This window comes from Gossypium hirsutum, chromosome A04, assembly GCF_007990345.1.
Source record: "Gossypium hirsutum isolate 1008001.06 chromosome A04, Gossypium_hirsutum_v2.1, whole genome shotgun sequence".
Lineage (NCBI taxonomy): Eukaryota > Viridiplantae > Streptophyta > Magnoliopsida > Malvales > Malvaceae > Gossypium > Gossypium hirsutum.
In genome coordinates, this window is record NC_053427.1 from 40,076,421 (window position 1) to 40,083,446 (window position 7,026).

The following is a 7,026-nucleotide window of genomic DNA, read 5'->3' on the forward strand; positions in this document are numbered from 1 at the left end:
GCTACTCTCCACCCGTACCAACCAACACACCATGTCGGGAATAACTCAACCCACCCAACCAAACTCTCCACTGGCAGCATAGCTACTTTATCATATAACTGGAGGCCTAGCCTCTTTTAATAACTGAGGCAAAGCCCTTTTTGATAAACTGGGGCAAAGCCCTTTTCGGTAAACTGGGGCATAGCCCTTTTAGCACTTCCTCCATTTATAAAACCCAACCCATGCAACATGTCATGTATGCAGAATGTCATGCCCATATTTGAATCAAACAATCACAGCCAAGTCATTCATATCACCAACATATATTCACAATCAAATCCATCAACCACACAGTCCAAGTCAGTCATTTGCCCACAAGGGCAAGACAGTCATTTTTCATATTATAAGGGTAATTTCGTAATTGTACCAAATATCAGGGTTTTCTATGTTCATTAACAATTATCAATATTTCCAAGTGTTTAAACAATGATCTTTAACCCACTTTATCAAATCCGGGCTTTTTGGCCCAAAACCCCTAATGGGCCCTACGAATGCTGATTTAGCCCACTAAGCCTGCTTAATCCAAATTTTACCACAGTATTAATCGTGTTGACATGCAACTTTTCCAGATTCCATTTTCTATCAATTTTACCCAAATGGGCCTGAAAGCCCATTGGGCCCGATTCCAGCCCATTGAGGCCCAACTTACGATCGTGCACAAAATTGCGCTCTAACCTACTCCATCGATCCAAACACCGATCATATCGTATCTATCGCATCTTTAAGCAAAGGGAAAATCACAAGTTCCCAAAATGCCGAAATTTTAGCATTTCGGCTTTTCGACAAAAATTAATCTAAGCTACTGCGAGGGTTATTACACACTTGTTATGGGTTGAAGTTGAAACGTTTCCAAAATCAATCACCTACGATAACCACCACCTATCACTCAAACTTAACTAATCCAATATCAATATATGTAAATCCTAAGCACATTAGTCATACGGAACATAAGGGCATGTTTGTCATTTTACCATATAGGGGTATTACGGTCACTTTATCCTACAGGGGCTTTACGGTCTTTTTACCTATTAGGGGTATTTTAGTCATTTCATCCTACAAGGGTGTTTTGGTAAATCTACAAACCAAGGGTATTTCAGTAATTTTGTAAACCAATGGTATTTCTATAATTTTTAAAAAGTCAAGGGTATTTTTGTAATTTTGTAAATCAGGGGTATTTTGGTAATTTTACAAATTGAGGGTATTTTGGTAATTTCACAGACCAGTGGTATTTTGGTAATTTTACAAACTAGGGGTATTTTGGTAATTTTGTAAACCAATAGTATTTTAGTAATTTTGTAAACCGAGGGTAAAACAGTAATTCTGTAAATCGAGGGTAAAACGGTAATTCTGCAAATTGAGGGTAAAATGGTAATTCTATAAATCGAGGGTAAAACGGTAATTCTGTAAATCGAGAGTACTTTGGTAATTTTACAAATTAAGGACATTTTAGTAATTTGGTAAACTAAAGTATTCTAAACAGGGATAACAATACGAATGGGCCTAAAGCCTATTCTCGGCCTAAATGGACCCACACGTTCGTGTAGCCCTTTTAGCCCAAATCTAACCACAAATATGAGATTCACCTAGCCTAGTCCAATATTTACTACACAATCAAACAAACTTATCCAATTAGGCCCGTAGGCCCATTGGGCCCACATGGCCCGAAGTAACCATCCTACAGCTAGAGTAGTGAGAAATACACACCTGATAGGAGGCTGGAGTTAATCCGCGCTCCAAGCACTCTTAGCCGACGCCCAACCCAAACGAGCACGCCTTAAACGAAAGGGATCAGCCAAGAAATGTACCTTTACTCTCCTCATGGTTCTCTCAATTTAAAGCCAGCTTCGCATCCACTCTTATGTTAGCTTCCCGATGTGGGATCCTTCCAGCATCAGAGTTTAAATTCAACACCAACTCTTGCCTCCCCCTGTTAGCAAAATAAATGCTCTTTGATTGCCATGAGTTTCGAAACCTGGACCTCCTTGCCAACTCTATGACGCCACCTTGCCACTTCACCACAGGCTCTTTTTGTGTCATATTTTATCCCCAATTAATTATAAGGTCTAAAGGCCAAAGTCCAGGTTCCCTTAAAAAAAACAGAATAAATTGCAAGAGCCAAGGCTTGAACCCAGGCTCCCATACAACCTTAATTACGCCACTTCCACTAGACCACATTGCTCCTTGTGTCATTTATTTAACACAATAATTTAAAAGGCCCTCATCCAAGCATCCAGGTTTTTTTCACTTAATACCAAAATTTTTGCTAAAGCCCAAGTTTGAACCCAAGATTTCTCCAACACTTCTCAAAGCCATTAACCACTAAAGCAAACATTTAATTGTTTCATTTCATTGCACAATTAAATACCTATATACAACCTCCTTACAGACCCCCACTCAAGGCCCAATACTTCTAGGCCCAAATTCGGGGTGTTACAGTTTTGTACTTCTAGTAGTGTCTACCAAGTCATTTTTTGCCCTTTGTGCGGATCTATCGAAAATGATCAAAATTAATCAATATTTATTATAAAATTAAGTAAATTAATCAATACTTATTATAAAATTAAGTAAAAGTCAACATGTTAATAATTTAAGTACAATTTAATTATTTCATAATTATTAAATATTTTTCGACAAGAATTTTATCGAAACTACATGAATTTGAGTTAAAAAGGCATGAAAAAGTGTGTATATTTTTGTGTTTCCAATTGGCTAATTCTATATAATTAAAGCTTGATTGATGTCAATAAACTCAACTGAAGGTGTATGTATATGTGTGTTAATTAATGATAGTTTAATTGGTCATTAAAGCATGCAAAGTTGGGTTTTAAAACGAATTTTTCACAAAAATAGGTACAGTGCATAAGTGATATGGGCATGTGGAGATTGGAGCTATCACACATAGGCCGGTGGGATTTGTACACGGGCGTATGCAATAAATCTAAAAGTTTTCACGACACAAACACGGTCATTGAATGACACACATCTAGGGGACACAGCTGTGTGGGTTTTGGGGTTTGAATTTTTGTCTCTTTAAATTAGTATTCTAATTTAGTTAAGTTACAAATCAGTCCCTAATAATAAAACATGAATTATACATAGTAAATGAACTCAAATTAAGATGATTTTTTTAGGCTTACATAATTTGACTAAAAGAAGGCTGGAAAACACTTGACCTAAGATTGGGTTAGTTTTACCATAGGTGGTAAAATGATGAAAATGTCGTTAGGTTAAATTACCTAGGAAAAGTTTAAAATTGGCTCACATTTTGCTTCCGCATTAATAAATAACTAATAATTAGATAAGATTGAGGTGGTATAAGGTGGGGTTGTGTCTTAGGTGGTCATTAGCTGGAGAGTCACTTAGGTGACTAATGTAATGCTTCGAATTCAGGTTGGCCCGTCCCAGTCGAGTTTGGGGTGTCACACATAAATGCTTTTTGCTATATTATTAACAGAGTTATGGTTAGGTCTATTTTAAAGAAAACGCTATATGAACATTTCAAAGGAAGAAAGCCCAGCATTAGATATTTTTATCTTTTTGGCTACAAATGATTTTTTTTTAACAATGGAAAAGATAATTTAGAAAAATTTGATGCTAAAAGTGATGAAGACATTTTTCTTGGATATTCCATTAATTATAAAGCTTGTAGAGTTTTTGTAACACCCCGTACCCGAGACCGTTGCCGGAGTCGAACACGAGGTGCTAATAGACTTAATTCATTTATTTTCACAGTCCATTTCAAAAATTTCCAGACAAGCTGGCTAACTTCGTCACTGTCACCTTAAAAATCATATCTTGAGTTCCAAAACTTGAAAACCAGTTTTGTAAATTTTACCTGAAATTAGACTCATATATCCATCTACAAATTTTTTTCTAGAATTTTTGGTCGAGCCAATTAGTACAGTTTATTAGTTAAAGTCTCCCCTGTTTCAGGGTTTGACTACTCTGACCTTCATGCCTTACGACTTAGATATCTCCTTGTACAGGGCTTCAATACTTATGACGTTTGTTTCTAAAGAAACTAGACTCGAAAAGGAATCTGTAAATATAGGGAATGACTTCTAATTATCTCTGGTTAATTTATAGTGAATTTCCAAAGTCGGAACAGGGGATCCAGAAATCGCTCTAGCCCTGTTTCATGAAAACTTAAGCATCTCATAAAATACAGCTCATATGATCATTTCGTTACTTTCATATAAAAATAGATTCATCAAGGTTAGATTAAATAATTTATTCACTATTTAATTCCATTCCTACTATTTTTAGTGATTTTTCAAATCCACACCACTGCTGCTGTCAGCATCTATTTTTAAGGTAAACTTTACCTATTTCATGGTTTTCCATGAATCAACTAGAATTTGTCATACAAAGCACCAAAATGATCATGATTAACCATTCCAATGGCTAATCGTTACCAAACATTTCCATACCTCTCAATGAACAACATATAAAACGATTATAATGCTATGCTCAAGTATATATATAAGCCATTTTCGCATGGCTATCCAAATTTGTACAAAACCAAAGGGTACATGACCAACAACAAAACGGGTAGTCCTATACATGCCATTTTCAGAGTTCAACCAAAAGTGTACCAAAAGGGCTTTGATAGTGTGGGCGACTTTGACTTTGACACTCCCGAGTCCGATAGCTGACGAACCAAAATCTATAAAACAGAGATTTATAGAACGGAATAAGCATTTAATGCTTAGTAAGTTTTGAGCAATGAAATTAGGCACAATTGAAGTATAGCATTCATATGACTAAACGGATAATTCATATACACATATTCTAAAAATCATTCCTACTTCACATTTCCAACCCTTATATTCATACATAAGGGATCAACTTAACCAAAGGCCGGAAGCTTATTAATCGACTGAGCGAATAATATTTAAAAGGAATCAACTATTCCAATGCATATACAAAACATACCTCATCATTGGGATTTTACGAGCGTATTAATTGAAATTATTACAGCAAGATCGCTCATTCCCCAACCAAGTACCTTCGGGATTTAGCCGGACATAGCTACTCTCTAAATGCCTTCGGGACTTAGCCCGGTTATAGTAACTCGCACAAATGCCTTCGGGACTTAGCTCGGATATAATAACTCACACAAATGCCTTCGAGACTTAGCCCGGTTATAGTAACTCGCACAAATGCCTTCAGGACTTAGCCCGATTATAGTAACTCGCACAAATGCCTTCGGGACTTAGCCTGGAATTAGTCACTAGCACAAATGCCTTCGGGACTTAGCCCGGTTATCATCCGAATATTCATGCACATATCCATAAATCATGACACATCTATATTTCATTTTCATAATTAGAATTCAAACACAAGTCACTTATCAAGCATTACCATTTTCGGCTCAATAGCCACATACAAGAGCATGATTGTGATTTGCTTATAACATGATCTAATCGAACCATAATCTAAGTTCCATTACTCGAAAACTTACCTCGGATGTTGTCGAACGATTTCGACGGCTATTCGATCACTTTTTCCTTCCCTTTATCGGATTTAGTTCCCCTTTGCTCTTGAGCTTAATTTAACAAATAAATTGATTTAATCATTTGAACATCAAAAAGAGAAACTCAAGGTACTTAGCCCATATATACATTAGACATTAGAGTCACATATATATGAAATCATGAATCAAACTCAACATATTAGCCCACACTCTCATTTAGCCGATTATCTAAGCCAAGATAAAAGCATCAATATGCTTGCCTCTAACCGAATACATGCAACACCAATCTATCTCATGTGGCCGAATATGCATGTCTATGTTGAGGCCAATTATATACTTAATACATTCTACAAATATGGTTACTTGTATTGACTAAATACCATTTTTGTTTCAAGTTCAAAACTCAGCTAATACCATATATACACTAGTAATCACATACTAACATTTGCACTTCACCTTAATAGCTAACTTAGCAAACCTTAATTTAACATATAATTGTTCATAACACAATTAAAGCATCCTCTCCATTCCATCGATTCAAAACACATACATTACTCAATAATGTTCAAAATCATATGTGCACATATGTGCTCATTTGCTAGACTCTACTTCACCTAACTACCCTTTCTCATCCAAATAACATGAACAACATTTACTCTTGACATCAAGCATTCTTTAATTCGGCTATTACTAGTATGAGCTTTAACCATTCATATTTTTAGAAAGACCAAGTTCTTTCCTCAATACATTCATCATCAAGATTCAAGTAAAACAATCAAAATTCCTTCCCTTATAACCATAGCCTAAGGCTCTATTCACCCATCAATAGTGGAAATTTTTGCATGGGCTAAGCAAGAACCATGATAATTTACCTAAAACAAGTAATTATTTCACAATTTCAACACAATATACTAACCTTCCTAAGGATTCAAGTGACCAAAATTCTTCCCCTCCTTTGTTTCTTCTATTCGGCCAAGTTGAACAACAAAGAAAGAACTTTGTTTTTCCTCCTCTTTCTCTAGTCACGGCAATGGGGAGTAAGGGGAGACAACTTTGGTTTCTCCTCCCACTCACCTCATGTTTTATCATTCTTAATTCACTATTTTATTTTCTAAACCCATAATGCTAATAGAAAATTCATATTATCATCTATGACCCATCCATAGCCGGCCACTACTCATAATAAATGGATATTTGACATGCAAACCCTTCATTCTTATAACATGTATTAATTGATCCTTATAGATTAAACTATCACATTTTAAAAGTGTCATACATAAGTCCTAGTAGCTGAATTCACTTGCAATCGACTATATAGAAGCTTAAAACTTCCACACATTCATATTCACACATTTTAGACAATAAATATCATATTCAAATACTTCGGTGATTCGGTTTAGCGGTCCCGACAATGCTTTCCGACTAGGGTCAAATTAGGGCTGTCACAGTTTTAACAAGAAAACCCTTGTAGTAGAAGAGTTTATACCATTAAAGAAAGGATTCTATTGATC